Source organism: Drosophila bipectinata, chromosome XR (genome assembly GCF_030179905.1).
Source record: "Drosophila bipectinata strain 14024-0381.07 chromosome XR, DbipHiC1v2, whole genome shotgun sequence".
Classification (NCBI taxonomy): Eukaryota; Metazoa; Arthropoda; class Insecta; order Diptera; family Drosophilidae; genus Drosophila; species Drosophila bipectinata.
The window spans coordinates 16,815,904-16,834,765 of NC_091735.1; the positions used below are offsets into that span (position 1 = coordinate 16,815,904).

Sequence of the window (18,862 nt, forward strand, 5' to 3'; positions counted from 1 at the left end):
TGCATAGAACCAATGAAAAAAATGCATTTGAAAAAGATTTTTTTAAACTTTTAAATAACGCGGTCTATGGGAAAACTATGGAAAATGTTGATAAAAGGGTGAATGTGAAGTTGATCACAGAATGGGAAAGTGCTTCCCCATCCGATTCTAGTGGTCGAAAAAGAGATTGCGCCAGATCCTTAATTTCCAAATCGAATTTCCATAGTTTTAAACAGTTTTCAGAGAACTCTTATGCTTTTCAAATGAAGAGATTAAATGTTCTTTATAATAAACCATTATATTTAGGATTTGCTGTATTAGATCTATCAAAATGGAAGGTGTATGATTTTAATTATAATTATATAAAACCAAAAAATAATGAAAATGTACAATTAAATTAAATGGATACTGATTCCTTTATATATAGTATAGAAACAAATGATTTTTATAAAGATATACAGGATGATATCCATAACAAATTTAATATATCAGATTATTGTAGTGAATTATTAAATCTATATACTTTCCCTAAAGTACATAAAAAAAGTTGGGTTTTTTTAAGATGAATTAAACGGAAGACCAATGACTGAATTTGTTGGTTTACCTTCCAAAATGTATGCATTCAAATCTTCGTCTTCGTCTTTCGTCTTCCGAAAGTAGTGGTACTACTGAAAAACCGTTAAAAAATCAAAGGGGGTTAAAAGAAGTGCAATAGATGAGTTAAATTTCAATAGCTTTAAAAAATGTTTATTTTCAGAAGAGGAAGTAATAGGTAGAATGACAATGTTCAGATACAAAAATCTTACGATATCTACAGTTAATTGTAAAAAAGTTGTTCTTAGTCATAAAGATACCAAGTTAGTAATTCAAGATAATAAAATAAATACACTACAATATGGACATTATAAAATAGAAGAAAAAAGATTAGAAAATAGTTTGAATTGCTTTCTTGGTTAATTCTTCTTGGGAAATATGGATATCTTCTGTGATCTTCAACTTGTTAGTCGCATTTCTTTTTATTGGCACTCTACTAATAAGTTGAAGATCATTTTCAATATTTTCATTTTCTTGAATTCCCATTATTAATTGGGGATCATTTTCGGTAATACCCAAACCTATGTTTGGTAAATTATTTTCGAATTCATTATTATTTATTCCTAAAACTATTTTTGGGGGAGTTATAGGGATTTCACTTACATTTTCATTTTTATTCTTGCTTTTATTATTAATCATTAATTTTGTTACATCTAAAATCTATTTGTTATTCTCTTTATTAATAGTTTCAGTTTCTGTTGCTGTTGTTGTTGTGGTTGATGGTGTTGGGCTTGTAGATGATGATGTTTCTACTTCTATTTTTAAAGGGTTGAGAGATATATCTGTTAGGTGGTTAAACCGTTAGTTGATGTGGGGGGGTGAAAATAAATAAAAACTTGTTGCTTTACCTGTTGCTGTTGTATCTGTTGCTGTTGTATCTGTTGATGGTGTATCTGCTGCTGTTCCTGTTGCTGTACCTGTTACTGTTGTATCTTCTACTGTTGCTGTTGTATCTGTTGCTGTTTCTGTTGCTGTACCTGTTGCTGTTATATCTTATACTGATCCTGTTGTATCTGTTGCTGTTTTTGTTGCTGATGTATCTGTTGCTGATGTAAACAATACATCATTGTTGAATTTCATTAAACATTATACATATGTATGTTATGTGTTAAGCTTAATAACAGGTAAGGCGTTCAGATTTTCTTTACGAATAAAATTTCTTCGATCACTTAATATGAAGTGTAGGGCTGAGAATGCTCGTCCCACGGAAACTTGCGTTGCATATGTAGCACAACTACCACCAACCTGCGCTAGTGCACTTAAACAAGGAAACTTAAGTTGTAAGTCATTAAAAAATTCCAATACATTTGAATTTAATGGCAAGTGACTAAAGTTCAGTAGAAGCAGGATCTTTTTTGCTTTCTGACACTGTCTGAAAGTCGTACAATAATACCGAGAACAGCGACTTCTCTTCAGATATGGATGTGGTTGAAAGAATTGGAGGAGTCAAAGATCTCTTTACAGACAGGAGTTTCAAGCGCTGAAACATTTCGTATTTGTGCCATTAATAATGATGCGATACGTATGAAATTTTTTTTTAGTACAAGTACTAGTTTTTGGCGAAGACAATTTTAATTATTAACATAGTTTCTTACCTAAAGGACCTAAATTTCACTTTGGTGTTTTTTTAGAGTTAGAGAGTTCGGATGAGTGCTATTTTTGGCAAAATAATACGACATGCCAAATTTCATAATGATCGGCCGACTATATCTTATAGCTGCCATATAACTGAACGATCGGAAATAGTATTTCGTATTTTTGTTTTAAATGTATTTATTATAAAACAAAGATTTAAAAAATTATTAAAATTAAAACTTAATATTTAAATTAAAACTAATTATAATAATTACTTTATCTTATTAAAGAATCTACATTCAAATTATTAATATTTCAATTTTAACATAATTTTAATTACCATGTCTTCAGCGGTGGCAATTTTCGACCGTTATTCGCAAATTAAATTTTTGCCAACACAAAATGCCTTTTCCAATGCTGCACTGCTCGCGGCAGCTGCTACTATCTTAAATCTAATTTGATAAAGCAGCGGAAAACGGTCTTTATTTATTGACCACCACTGGAAAAATCAAAATCTTCACTATACGCTTTATTAACATTCTTATATGTTTAAAGCTCATCGTGAATACACAATAATATGTTAGTGCTTTGAATAGGTTCTGAATAATCTGAAAATATGTTATCTATGTCTTGTGTAGATTGAATTAATTTTTTAAAGTCGTCATTTTGGCTATTTATATGAACAATAATCATAATTTCTTCTACGTCCTTAAAAGTTTGTCCTTTCCTAATTCTAGGAATTTATACCCATTAATAAATTAGCTAAACAAAAACAGGGCAACGTTGTGATATGTATGCTTTTAAATTTTCTATAACTGTTGAATCTATGTACTCTAAAAGCGATAGTTTGCATTTTTTAACTATTTCAACATAATTCTGATTTGGTGGTGATATTTTCTTGAAATTTAATTAATTTAATTTATCTACCAAAATCTGCAAAATTTCCATCAAATCACTAACAATACAGCATATAGACACGCACGTGGAGTACTCCACCATAAAAGCTGCAAGGATCCAAGGAGCACTCTCAAGGATGCTGCACAACGGGAGGCCCAAAGGAAGGCAGGAGACGTCTTATAGCCAGTGTCGTCACGTCGGTCTTGCTTTACGCAGCGCCGATATGGGCTGCGTCAGTCAGAAGACAACAGGGGCTTAAGAAAAAGCTAGGGGCATCGTACCGACTAGCGGTACAGGCAAATGAAGCGGAGGAAATCTACGCATCCAACCTGCAACGGGGAAGGAATTCATCCCGAGAGGCCATCAGGAGGTCAGCCCGTCAAGCGGCATTATCCTCATGGCAGGAGAGGTGGGATTCTACGACCAAAGGAAGATGGACGCACAGGCTAATCCCAAACATCCAGGAGTGGATCGGGAGAGCCAGCGGTCAGGTTAGTTACCAGCTTACCCAGTTTCTTACAGGTCACGGGGGGTACAGAAAATACCTCCATAGATTCGGACACGACGAAAGTCCAGTGTGCCCCAACTGCCCAGGAGCAGACGAGGACCCAGAGCACATTTTATACAACTGTAGGAGATATCGTGCCGTCGTCGGATCGCTACCAGATCCGGAGCAGCTTGTGGAATACATGTGTAGCTCACAGGAACAATGGGACTGGGTAAGCCAGTTGATAGCTTATACACAGGGCGACTTAAGAAGACTTGAAAATGAACGTCGCTTAAGGGAGAATGCCTAGATTAGGCAACCCTTCCCCGCGAAGTAATACAGTGGTATACAGAAGTTTGCAGGGTACCGCGGGGTCTGTGGTGTGTACGGGGGTGTCTTAAGTACGTAGGCGCCGGCTAGACATGCCGGTGAATCGTGCATGCTATTGGTACGGGTCAATAGTATCTAGGATAGATTTTTACCTCAATGGCGCAATCAAAAAAAAAAAAAAAAACTGCATATAGACAACCCATTTCATACAACGAAAATGGACGCAAAAATTTCTTGCGGCAGGCCCCAGCACTGAAAAGCGTTAGTGATGCAAGTTCGACAGAAAACCTCGATGTCGATGTCCGTCGATGTTTTCAAAATAACCATCGATGTATCACTTAACATCGGTATAAAAAAAATCATCGAAAAACCTTGGAAAACATCAAAGTTCGATGCATTTCGAAATAAATTACAAAAAGATTTGTACTATTAGTATGTTTATGAGTAAAAGCTTCAAACAAACACGTAGTGATTATATATTTCTTTATTTTTTAGATATTTAAAGCACAAAACTTAAAAAAATTATAACAACGCATCCATTGCAGTTTTTCAATATATGGAAGATTATAAATAGGCACAAAAACTTAAAAAATAATAATGCTTTCATAGCAGTCTTTTGATTTAGATGGAGACTATAAATAGGCAAAAACTTAAATTATAATAAAACTTTCATAGCAGTCTTCATTTTGTCTTAGTCATATAATTTAGAAAAATAATATTTTTTGTTGACGCTTTTCAAAAATAAAATACGGCTTCCGGGATTATCCTATTTCTCTTTAACACATTAGAGGCAGCTGAAAAGACTCTTTCAGAGGGAACCGATGATTCCACTACTGGTAGGAATTGTGAGGCAACAGTATGCAAATTCGGATATGAATTTTTCATACCATCCCATACTTCCAATGGGTTGCTATTAAATGGTGCCAATGGCATTCGCAGATAGGACATTATTTCAATGTCAATATCGCCATTGGGTGTGCGACTGTTAAAACGAACTAGGATTGTTATTTGCCGCATTTATCAGGTTTTCTTTGACGTTCTCGGTGGCCATCGGCTTGGCGATCGATTTAATTTTTATACCCTTGCAGAGGGTATTTTAATTTTGTCCAAAAGTGTGCAACGCAGTGAAGGAGACATCTCCGACCCTATAAAGTATATATATTCTTGATCAGGATCACCTCCTGAGTTGATATGAGCATGTCCGTCTGTCCGTCTGTCCGTCTGTCTGTCTGTTTCTACGCAAACTAGTCTCTCAGTTTTAAAGCTATCGTCTTGAAACTTTGCACACACCCTTCTTTCCTTTGCACGCAGTATATAAGTCGGAACGGCCGGGATCGGCCGACTATATCCTATAGCTGCCATATAACTGATTGATCGGAAATGGTATAACTTTGGTGTTTTTAGAGTTAGAGAGTTCAAATTTGACGCGAAAGCTATTTTTGGTAAAACATTGCGACATGCCAAATTTCAAAGGGATCGGCCGACTATATCCTATAGCTGCCATATAACTGAACGATCGGAAATGACCCAACTTTTGTGTTTTTGAAGATAGAAAACTGGAACTTGGTACGGATTATATTCTTGGTCAGTTAATCCGACCTACCAAATTTCATAAGGATCGGCCAACTATATCCGATGTTTGCGATATATATCCGGTTTTATCTGCAAGGGTATCTAAACTTCGGCTCCGCCCGAAGTTAGCTTTCCTTTCTTGTTTGAATTGAGGTTGCGCATGCCTGCGCGTCCTTAAAATGCAGTTTCTTGAAACGCGATTTCTTGAATTGAGACCTAAAAAAATACATAAAAAATAAATATTAAAACTAAAATATATCAGAGTTCAATCATACCTGCTCGATTGCGCCCATACGCTTATCAATTTAATTTAGCAGGAATTCCTTTATAACGATTGCATTTGCCATGTTCGGTGTAACATTAGCCAATTTTTCTTTTAAAATGTTCACCATTGGAATTATGGTGCTAGCTGTGCAATAAGAATCTCCACTAACTATTTTTGTTGCTTCCTCAATCGGGCTAAGCAGTGGGATTATATCATTAAGTAATTGCAACTCATTGCCGGTCAACATGGTCAATTCGTTGCACACATTCAAAAGAATATCATTTATAATGTTTTTGAGCTCCAAATAACGCTCGATCATATAAAACGTGCTGTTCCATTTCGTAGCAAGGTCTTGAATTAAATTTTTCTCCGTACGTTTTCTTAGTTTTTTGCTTGCCACGCTGCTTTTCTTGAAAAAAGTGACAATTTCTTTTACTTTGCTAATTATGGAATTTATTCCATCTTTCTGCATGGCAGCTCGTGTAATAAGATTCAGAGTATGGGCAAAACACGGTATATGCTTTTTTCGCCCAAAAGCTAGGTCCACAGCTTTAACGACATTGGCTTCGTTGTCGGTTACAACGGCTGTCACTAAATCTTTGTAATGTAGCTGCTCTGTTAGGTTAGGCTGTTAAGGTAGCGGTTCTGTTAGGGTTGCTAGCGGTCACTGTTAGGTCAGCTAACAGTCGCTTCCAGGCACTTAACAGAGGAAGAAAATTAGAAAGTGCCAAGGAGCGATTAAAAAGGGATAGGCGAAAGGTCTAGGCTAATGGCTGCCAGTCGAACGGGCAAAGATTCTTTCCCATTTGAAGCCTGGAGCGGTGAAGACCTATAAAAATTTTGAAATTTGTGGTTTAGTTTTGGGAAAAAAAAAACCGTTCTATATTTGGTGGAAAGTCCTAGGACGGCACTACAGAACAGAAGAAAATCCGGGGATTTATCTCGAAGGGTAAGTGGCGCTAAACCGTTGCCTGGTGCGCTTATATGAAGGTGTTAATTTTTTTTTTCGGATAGCATCGGATGCGACTGTGGGTCGACAGGCACGTTACAGTGCAGTGGAGGACCGAGTAGAACCCCAATTTAGTAGGAAACGCGGTATTCAACTCGGCGGTCGGCGGTTCATCTTTCCCCAATCGTGGGGTTCGTCTAAAATCAAAGGCCAGGCAGAATAGGGACACGTAGGCCCTAGTTTTCTATTATAAGTAGCTTAAGCAGAGAAAAACTATGTGAAGTGGGCAAAAGTGTAAAGTCCCCAGAAAACCCCCCCCGAAAAAAGTCTATGTCGTATGCCTTATGTAACCTAACCTTAACGTCCACATGAAGTCCGCAGAGGCTAAACCGAACGATCAACACTTGATTAGTTTCTCCGGATGATCCTTCCCAGGCAAGCCAACAACAAGTGAAAGTGTGGAAAAGTGCCTAAAAGTGCGGTGCCTAAAAACTAAGGGAAGCCCGCAGCAATCCAGGTCATAGCGAATGGCCTTTAACTCCTAATGGGTTTGGGTATATATTAAGGTATTTTTAAGTTCTATTAAGTTTTGTCAGTTTTTTTCTTAACTTAGAACTTAACGTGCACCTGACGGTCATAAAAGTCCCGTACAGTTTTGTAGAGTAAATATAAAAGTAATTTAAATGAATATATTTGGCATGTACATATTCTGAAGTGTGTCTCTCGGTTAGTTCTAAAACACCTATTATCAATGACATCATTTCATTTTGAAGTTGAAAATGGACAGTAATGCCTAGATAACTTGGCATTGACATCTGGTCGCTCCATACATCCATTGTTATTGTTACAGTTTTGTCTTGCAGCAATGTCTGGCTGCTTTCCTTAAACTCGGCGTGCTTATCGTCCACCCATTTCGTTATAGTAGCACGCGAAGGTATTTTATACCTTGGTGCAACTGTTTTCATTTAATGGATGAATCCCTCTACTACTACTATGGAAAACGCTTACATGCCTTTTTCAATCATTAAAACAATGGCATCGTTTATTTGTTTACTTTTTTGGCCATCGCTGCCGAATTCTGATGCTTTCTCCAAACAATTTATTATTGACATTTGGGATGCCATTCTTTTTGTTTCATTACAGTCGATTATTTCATTACTGCGTCATCTTTACTTACTTTGTGTACTGCACGCAGATGATCTTTCATGTTGGTAGTATTTCCGGACGTTTTTAACTCCCTTGCGCATATTTTACATTTAACACTAGTTAATTAATTATTGTGAAATTAGATAAATTTTGTGAAATACCTCCAACAGAAACTGGTCTTTGACGTTACTCTGGAATTTGTAATTGATATATATATATATCCATTTAAAACTAATAACTATACTTACTTTCGCATTTCTAATATATTTTTTAAGTTTTTTACGAATCATCAAACCATAAAGTCATTTAATCATTAAACTGGACACAATATTGGCAGTGTTGTGAAATTAGAGACCGATGTTTCGAGAAACATCGATGCATCGGCTAACATCGGTATAAAAAAAAACATCGAAAAACCTCGGAAAACATCGCTAAGAAAAACATCGATGTTCGATGCATCGATGTTTTCAGCATCATTACAAAGCGTGCCAGACGGACATTTTGAGTAGGCTGGCGTCACTTAAGTAGCACGCGGCTACGCAAAAACATAAAGATAATATCACTAACCATACAGCATATGCTGTATTCGGACAATACTCTAGCTGCTGCTATCAAACAAGCAGAAATTATGTTCGCTGCAGCGATTGCTGAACACAACATATGAATGAGAGCAATGGACCATATTAGCGATGTAATCAAGCATGCGTTTCCCGATAGTGCCATTGCGCAAGGGTTTTACTACAAACGCACTAAAACAGTTTTGCTTACGTACAATGTACTGGCACCTGTGATGAAAGAGTAACTGATCTCTAGCATGAAACGGTGCGTTTCTACAGCGGGAACTTCCCGTGAAAGAGATATCATCTTTCTCTAACGTGTTGGACAAGGTGAAAAAAAAGTAACCCACTTTAAGCACAGCCCTGCAGCAATGGACATGCTGCGTAAGCTGCAAGAAGATGAAGGAGTATCAGAAGGTCGGATAAGGACACTTCGACATGCTAATTTCCTTTTTAAGTCTGTCAAATAAAGTGGCAATAGTCCTTATAAATAGATCAAGTTCAGTAAAAGGATTGCCAGATATGCTTACGCCCAACGAAATTTATCTTTGCCAAGATTTTTGCGATTTGCTAAAGCCATTTAAGATAGCCACGGGAAAAATAAGCGGAGATAATTACGTCACCGTGAGCATGATAATTCCACTAATATCACTCTTGGTAGAAAAAATTCGGATCCTAAATGTAGCATCAAATGAAGGCATTTTAACTAAAGAACTTCTTCTAAAAGTATTTGAAGATTGTTTTAAATCGTTACAATGTAACAAAATACTCGCCAAGTCATCATTGTTGGACCCACGGTTCAAGAAACTATACCTCCCAGCTCTCATAGCTAGTGAAGTGGTCAGGGATATCGTTTCAGAAATTTCCCAAAAAAACTCTAAAGAAGTAAGTAAAATTATGTTTTAAGCATGACTAACAAATATAATAAAATAAAAATATATAAATACATATATAAAAATTATATATCATTGTCTCTAAATTCCAATTCAATTTTTTTTAATACAGGACTCACTGACGGAGTCTGCGAACCCTTTTAATGATGAACATACGCTTTATAAATCTGAAGGGTTTCAAGAAGCACACGAACGGTCGATAGAATTGCGTCAAACAACGAAGGAAGTTCCCCAAAATCAGGGGCTGAGTCTGTTTTTAAGCCTCCCATTCGCTTCCTGGGAGAGTGATCCAATTACATTTTGGACCTCCCAAAAGGAAACGTTTCCAGTGCTAGCGGAGTTGGCAATAGGCTACCTAATAACGCAGGTAGCTCTGTGGCATCCGAGAGGCTGGCCTCTGCAATTAAATGCGTGGTTGCTGACACACGCAGCCGCATGACAGATACGCATGTAACGCACAGAGTTTTTTTAAAATCTCTTAAAAAAAAATTCTGGACATAAAATTAGTTAGTTTTTATTTGGTTTATTAGTTTTATATTATTAAGATTATTTAATGAATTGGTTAATTTTTTGTTTTTCCAAACAGATATAAAAAATGTTAATACTATGTATACTATATATATAACTACTATACTATATATATAAAACCTTATGAATTTTTAGTTTTTCTAAGAAATGAATATAATAAATGTTACTTATAAATTAAATGAAACAAAACAAACCTATTTTTGGAAGCTTAAAAAAATCTATTTTAATATCAAAAATACTCGATATATCGATATTTTTTCGTGATATTTAAAAAAATCACGATGATATTTTTCAAAAGTGCAAATATTATTGATACGATATTTTTGAAATATCATGCAACCCTAGCGGGAAGGCTTGCGTTCTCCATAATCATTAATGAATCGACTGATGTTTCGTGTACAAAGGTCTTGGCGTGTGCTGTAATGTATTTCGACAATGCAGCGCAAACAAAATTCTTGATCAACAGTAATTTGTTTCAAGTGTGGGCGGCGTTGGACATATCGCATCAGCGTGTACGAGGGGAACAGCAACAGCAAGCCGAAGCAGCATCGAAAGAAGGGTAGACATGTGCGCAGTACATCAGCCTAACGGGACTGAAATTCAATTTGGTGAGAAGTTTCCATTTTTCTTTGATTCAGGATCAGAATGCTCTTTGGTAAAAGAAACAGTCGGCGCGAAGCTGCCCGGTAAAATAATCCAAACCATGGTTGTTTTGAAAGGCATAGGCGACAACGTTGTCAAGAGCAATATGCAAATTCTGTCCACCATTCAAGTCTCTGAATTTAATTTTGAATTGTTATTTCATGTAGTAGATAATAAGTGCCCTAAATATGATATGATTATTGGACAAGACATTTTTGAGCTTGGTTTTGGAGTAACTTTGGAATTCGATATCTACAGAACTCAAACCGTATTATCTCTAAACAACGTTAAAAATGTAAATGCGATAGATTATAAAAGTAATAATAATGTGGAATTAAGTAATAGTGATAAGTCAAAATTAAACGACATACTGGCCAAAATATTCCAAATTTCTCATTGATGGTATTGGAAATCTATAGTAAAATTAACTATCTAAATGAATCAAACACTCTTAATACATTATATTAATTGTTTATATTTCTATATTGATCAATTAGACTTGCAACACCACACCACGTACAATAGCAAAGAGAATCAAAATCAAAAGGGAAGACACACGCTCAAAGTGTGACCAGTTTTATATAATTATATAATACATAATAGTGATGTGCAATGTTAATTTTGATGGAGGAATCGATATATTCCAACACGCCCCGTCAAAAATAACATTCACATAATTTAATAACTCAAACTAAATAATATTCACATATTTCAATACTTCAATCTCATCAACTTATTCTAATAATATAAGTATTCTAATGTGGGTGGTGTGCCTACTGGGGAGTGTTAGGACTGCGAGGATCGGGGAAAACCCAGAAAAACCCGATCAGATCGTTTTCAATAACAAAAATTATAAATTCAAAATTTTCTTTAACAAACAGAAAAATAATTATTAATCCAAAAATCCTTATGTACGTATTAATGGTTGTCCTTCATCAGACCCAATTTGCTTCTTACTTGCATATATCGAGCAGCAGGCAATGGCTTTGTGAAGATGTCGGCGAGTTGATTACCTGTAAGGATATACTCAATGCAAATCACATTATTCTCCACTTGCTCTCTAGCAAAATTATATTTTATATCTATATGTTTTGATCTTTTATGGCAAGAGGGATTGTTGGCAATGGCTATATGTACAACCTTGATTATCTTCATACATACATATATTTTAATTGGTTTCTCAAGCTTAAAATTCACACTTGTGAATAAAGATTTTAACCAAAGAGCTTCTCTAACTGCTTCAAATAATGCCATATACTCGGCTTCAGTAGATGAGGCTGCTCTGAATTCTGTCTCTTTGTATTCCAACAAATTGCGTTATTTTGAAACATTTTAAATACATAGCCAGTCGTACTTTTTCTATCTATTTCATTCCCACCCCAATCTGAATCTACATATCCAACTAATGCATCTTTATATAATGCAGTTTTCTCAAATACCAATTTAATTTCACTGCGACATTGCCATAGCTCAGAATTATTTTTGCTACTATATCTGCTAAGTATATTTACCGCAGTAGCTAAATCAGGGCGTGTACAAAGCATTATGTACATCAAACACCCAATCAGATTGCGACATGGCGCATTGCAATCTTCATCTGAGTTAAGATGTTCGTAATTTAATTTAGGGGGTAAAGGGGTACTGACTGCATTGCAATCACTCATATTGAACTTATTCAGAACTCTATTTATATAAGCAGTTTGACTCGGCAAAATTTTATATTTGCATATTTCTACTCTTATGCCTATGAAATGTCTTATTTCTTTCAAGTCAGTCGTTCTAAATTTTTCCATTAAATATTTTTTAAAACTATTCATTTTATTTGTATCGTGTGTAGCTATGACCACATCATCAACATATAATAAAACATATATGTTTTCTCTAATGTTCCCTTTATTAAGAATATATATACAGCGATCAACTGGGGAGTTTATAAAATCGAATTCTTTTAGGGCTTTTTCAAAAACCTCAAACCAGCATCTAGCTGCTTGTTTGAGCCCATAAATTGCCTTATTTAGCTTACACACATTATCACCGTCACACAACACACCTTGAGGAAGTTTCATGTAAATATCTTCCTTTAACACACCGTTTAAAAAGGCTGTTTTAACATCCATTTGATGGACTTGCAAATTATATTGCACTGCTAATGATATCAGGAATCTGAAACTTGAAACTCTGGCAACAGGGGCAAATGTTTCCTCATAATCAACCTGATATTTTTGAGTAAAACCTCGAGCTACTAATCTAGCTTTGTATCTAATTGGGTTTCCCATTTCGTCATGTTTGACAGAAAATACCCATTTACTATCAACAATATTTTTATCTTTATCTTTAGGCTTCTTTTTTATTGTCCAAGTATTGTTTAACTCATGAGCACTCAGTTCAGCTTTTATAGCTTCTTCCCAACAACTTTTATCGCTTCGACTTTTAATTTCATCGAAACTATTTGGGACATCGTTAAAAATTGCATGAGCATTTAAAACAAATTTATTTAAGTCACTTTCATCTTCATTGTATGATATATGTGGCTTTTTCTGTAACCTTTCACTTCTTCTATTTGTTACATCATTCCTATTGTTGTCTATGCCATCAAGACCTCTCTTACTTTCATTCAGAGGATCAACTTGCTTTCTTTTCCTACTCTCATTCGGAAATTTCACTTCTTCACATTCCTTACTATCATTCAGGAAGCTTTTATTTTCCTTACTATCATTCGGGAAACTTTCATATTTGATGCCTCTAGAATTAACCATATTGGTCTCATCGACAAAAACATCTCTAGCTGTTATGAATTTGCTATTAATAGCATCCCATAACCTATAACCATTTGCTTCGTATCCCACAAGAATACTTTTCTTTGATTTTTCATCAAATTTACCGTTTTTGTGCTTATTATGTACATACACGGTTGAACCAAATACTTTTAAGTATTTTAAATTTGGCTTTTTATTATGCCACATCTCATATGGGGTCCCCTTTTTATTTACTAGTGCTCTACTTGGACTTCTATTAATTAGGTATGTTGCAGTCAACACTGCTTCACCCCAGAAGCTTTTATCTAATTGTGCACCGTTAACCATGGCATGGGCTTTCTCTGTAATGGTTCGTATCATTCGTTCAGATTCACCATTTAATTGAGGTGTGTGTGGTACTGTCAGGTGATAAGTAATTTCTTTCTTAACACAGAAATTACGCATTTCATTCGACAAATATTCTCTTCCGTTATCAATATATAAATTAACTACTTTGAGATTAAAGTGTGCTTCACTTTTCGCTACAAAATCTTTAAACATATTGAATACATCTGACTTATGTTGAATCAAGTATGTGACACAGTAATGTGTGAATTCATCCACAAAAATAACAAAATAGTTCTTCTCATCTAAAGAGACCGGTGTAATAGGTCCACACACGTCAGAGTGTATTATAAACAGGGGTCTCGTAATATGTTTTTATACCCTTGCAGAGGGTATTATAATTTTGTCCAAAAGTGTGCAACGCAGTGAAGGAGACATCTCCGACCCTATAAAGTATATATATTCTTGATCAGGATCACCGTCTGTCCGTCTGTCTGTTTCTACGCGAACTAGTCTCTCAGTTTTAAAGCTATCGTCTTGAAACTTTGCACACACCCTTCTTTCCTTTGCACGCAGTATATAAGTCGGAACGGCCCAGATCGGCCGACTATATCCTATAGCTGCCATATAACTGATTGATCGGAAATGGTATAACTTTGGTGTTTTTAGAGTTAGAGAGTTCAAATTTGACCTGAGAGCTATTTTTGGAAAAACATTACGACATGCCAAATTTCATAAGGATCGGCCGACTATATCCTATAGCTGCCATATAACTGAACGATCGGAAATGACCCAACTTTTGTGTTTTTGAAGATAGAAAGCTGGAACTTGGTACAGATTATATTTTGATCCATCCTACCAAATTTCATAAGGATCGGCCAACTATATCCGATGTTTGCGATATATATCCGGTTTTAGCTGCATATAAACTTCGGCTCCGCCCGAAGTTAGCTTTCCTTTCTTATTATACCCTTGCAGAGGGTATTATAATTTTGTCCAAAAGTGTGCAACGCAGTGAAGGAGACATCTTCGACCTTATAAAGTATATATATTCTTGATCAGGATCACCTCCTGAGTTGATATGAGCATGTCCGTCTGTCCGTCTGTCCGTCTGTCTGTCCGTTTCTACGCGAACTAGTCTCTCAGTTTTGAAGCTATCGTCTTGAAACTTTGCACACACCCTTCTTTCCTTTGCACGCAGTATATAAGTCGGAACGGCCCGGGTCGGCCAACTATATCCTATAGCTGCCATACAACTGATTGATCGGAAATGGTATAACTTTGGTGTTTTTAGAGTTAGAGAGTTCAAATTTGACGCGAAAGCTATTTTTGGTAAAACATTGCGACATGCCGATGTTTGCGATATATATCCGGTTTAAACTTCAAGGGTATATAAACTTCGGCTCCGCCCGAAGTTAGCTTTCTTTTCTTGTTTTAATAGACTTTGCCAGTGATCATTACTTTTGATCCGTTCCTTTATTACTTCCAGCTTCCGATTTTGTCCCATTTCTGTCTTTCCCATGTGATCCGCAAGCTTGGTCCTGAGACGGGTAAGATGGGCTTCGGCGGGATTTTGTTTGGGCTTCCAAGATCCCCGCTTGGCCAACCTTTCAGACTGAGGCTTGTCCTTAGGACGGAAGGTTTTACGGAAGGGGTTTTTGACTTGCGGTGGAGGGGAGATAGTTTCAACATCCTGATCCAGGATGCCCCAGTAATTTTCATTATTTTTAGAAACATTCCTATTCCCAGACCCAACAGGCTGCCTAAAAGAGGCTCTATCACGCCGGTTTTGCTGGCGATAGCTATGATTCCCGGCTGACGCCTGTCGGGATAGCCTAAACCTAAAGTCCTTGTAAGCCCTACAGCCTCTATAGGAGCTTACATGCCGGCCACCGCAATTGCAGCAGCGAGGAGGCATATGCCGCGGTTTGTTGCAGGCTGTTGAAGGATGCCGTGTGGCCAAATCTCTGGCATCTGTGGTATTGGGGGCTCGGAGGATGAGGGACAAAAGCCGCTTTGGGAGGGACCATGGCAGCAGCTGTTTGCTTCATTCTTCTCCAGATGAAGTTTCTTGGCAAAGTCACTTTTGAAGGAAGAAGTTTGAATATTTTTTGCCGACCCCAGAGGAGGAAATTCAGCATCATAATTTACTACCACTTTTATCGAGGCCCTGGAGCGCATAATTTTATCCAAGGAGCCTGGCGAAGTGTGAACTATTGCACTGGCACTTAAGGTAACAGGGCCAGGATCAGGCAGACTCGTGACCTCACTGGGGGCTTTCCCAGAGGGAAGGCAGTTTGGTGGCATAAGAGTGACAGGGTCAGTAGGATTAGCAGGGTTAGCAGACCTATACCTGTTTAATTCAGAGAAAAAATTTTGGAGCATCTGGACCGAATGAATGACTACTTTTGACTCTTTAACTTCTTTTGACCGATTATAAACCCCCATGACTCCCGTGTTATCTACGGCTTTGGGCATAACACGGGTTTCAACATCTACATGGGATGTTTTTGGAATTGGTTTGGGACAATAGGTGGCGCCATGGCTGGTTCTGTTAATAAGTTTCGGGGTGCTGTTAACGTTAGCAGAGTTGAGCTCAAGGGGCTCCTCCAGGAGGACCCTTTTTTCGGAGCTAAAAATATTAGAGGGAGACGAGGAGAGGAGGCGTTTTTTATTTCCAAAGTTTTTGAACTTTTTGGAGCACCCACTGGAGCTCATTCTGGTTAAAACAATGGTTGATGTTTTGGTATTAGTATTAGTGGGGCCCGCTCTTTTTAGAACGGAATTAGGTTCAAGTCCGCGCTGATCAAGAGTATTGGTATTGGTATAGATATTGGTATTGATATTGATGGGGCTCGCTCTTTTTAGTACTGGAAGGTGAGCCGGGAAGGGGAAAGGGCAGTTTCGACCCGCTTTCCGATAAAAATGTTTGGCGAATGGCTGATAAAAATATCTTTGTATACTAACTCACCGCAAAGAGGTGAAGAGTCCTCTGGCAGAATAAATGATATTGCGAAAAAGTTTAAACTTTCCTGTTCTGCACCCACAAAGCTGGATTCTATTTTCTTTTTCTCCTTTCTCCTCCGTTGATTCTCCTTTTCCACTTTCCTCTCTCCGGCATATTTTTGGCGAGATGTGCGGCCAAAATTAATAAATAAATAAAGGACATCAAAACAGGCAGGAACAAAAACAGAAACGGTGAGTAAATAAATAAATAAATAGTGCAAAAACATGGATAACAGCAACAAGCCAGAGTCACCAAGGGACCGTTTGCCAACTTTCAGGTGAGTAATCGTACCCTAAAGCCAACTATCGGGCCATTCTAAAATTGTCAGAAATTTTGCAGGTTACAAAATTTGGCATTTTATACTAATCCTTATCCTAATTAGAAATAATCTACTAATATAATAATATAATAATAATCCTAATACATGTAGAAATAGCAGGGGGTGTATTTGAACAGCAGATGGCGCCCTGGTCCGAATTTACTCTGTAATTGTTACATGCAGGCGCTGTTAATGTTTCTGTTAATGTTTTTGGAGTGGGAATGCGGGGGCTGTTAATTAATTTAACATTTTCAGGTACATTATTTAACATTACACATTTAACCATTATTAGAGGTGGGCAAGATTAACAATTCTGTTGTTAACAGAACATTTTAACATAGCACTGTTAAAAATGTGAGTAAAATTTCACTTCACTCATCGTTGGCGGATAAAAAAAAAACAGCTGACATTGAAATGATTTGTGATTGATTTTGATTTATTTGATAAATTCTTACCTCGTCGATAACTACATGGGTACTTACTAGATTAACCCTATAGTAATCGAACGTCGAACCACTCAGTTAATAAATATATGCGCATTAGCGCATAAGTACAAAATAACGGCAAGCATCGCTTTTGTTTTTGTTATTTTGTGGAAAGAGCATACACAAGATTAAAGACAAAACTTCGATTATGCTTTACATCACTGTTTGTTTACGCGTCGTCGGTGCACTGCTTACAAAAACAATTGTCCAGAAAGAACGGTTTCTTTTATTTTGTGCTACTCTTTCGCTCAAACGCAGCTGTGTTTGCTGGCTGACGAAATTTTTGCAAGCATTTGAGCTAAGAAGTGCAAAGCGGATCAATCGATTATTAGGTGAGTGACTTAAAAAATAATATATGTTTGTAATATAAAATATGTTTATGTATATTTTATGTATAAATATATTTTAGCCAATGAAGTGGTCTGGGAGTATAATGTGGATGGCGTTCAGGGGAAAGGTGCCCTAAGAAAAGAAGAAAATTTTTTTGGCGTTATAATCGGTGAGTATTTTAAAAGATAATTGTTTAATAATCATTATACACTTTAATCTATTAAAACTTGTTTAATCCTTTTTATTTCTAGATTCAATAACTGCAGTCGGCGGTATTGGCCCAGCTGAGGAACAATTGAGAAAGGCCCTGCAGCTCCAAAAAAAGAGATTTTAAAAACTCAAGCAGCCTAAAAGTAATAAAAGAACAAACCCCGTTATAAAAAAAAAAATTAAACTAAATAAAAACTGTAATTGCAATTGTATATGTTTTTTAATTTATAATGGCAGGCCCCTCCATGGGGTCCAATGTAAGTACTTACTTCACCGACCACTTCATGGGGTCCGATGTAAGCACTTATTTTACCGGCCGTTCCATGGGGTCCCATGTAAGCACTTATTTTACCGGCCGTTCCATGGGGTCTAATGTAAGTAGTTTCTTTAAAGACCCTAATATGATGCACTATTTCACTAGTTCGTGGGTAATCGAGGCGGTGGCGATTGACCCTATTTGCGGACATTTCATACAAAAATGGAAATTAAAAAACGCATGGCTAGACGCCACTTTGTAAGTAGTGGTGGTCTGCTGGTAAGTGCTTATTTCACCAGCAACGAACTAGTGCTCAGAACTGCAGGGGTATTACCCTTTTTCTTAATTTTTTTGGTCTTTAAGATTTTTGTCAACTCAGTACTTTCGAGATCGGATAAAAATTGACCAAAAATGATCAACTTCCTTGTTTAAGGGGACCCCCCCCATTCTCGGTTTTAAAAAATCGATTTTTTTTTTTATTTTAATTCGAACTTGTAACTATTCAAGAATGTTCCCTGAAAATTTCAAGTAAAAATTTCAAAAACTCTTGAAGATATAGCCGATTTATGGTGGAAGTCTCAGGCGACGGCGAGAGCCGTCTCAAAACTTAAAACGCGTTTTTCTCGAAACAGTGTTTTTACGACTGGCGCATGAGGTTACTCAAAAACTATTAATCCAATCGGTTCCAAATTTTAACACGTTATTCTATACATATATAGCTCTCGTATGAACTAGGATAAATCGAATCGGTGAAGATCTTC

General features: G+C 36.7%; 1 long non-coding RNA gene across 1 annotated transcript; it reads left to right on the forward strand.

Annotated features, from left to right (window-relative positions):
• The first annotated feature begins 17,390 nt into the window (after positions 1-17,390).
• On the forward strand, positions 17,391-18,008 carry LOC108119872 (uncharacterized). Its single transcript, XR_011441879.1, has 3 exons — positions 17,391-17,637; positions 17,715-17,804; positions 17,887-18,008. It is a non-coding gene; the product is annotated as an uncharacterized lncRNA (long non-coding RNA).
• Positions 18,009-18,862: the final 854 nt, after the last annotated feature.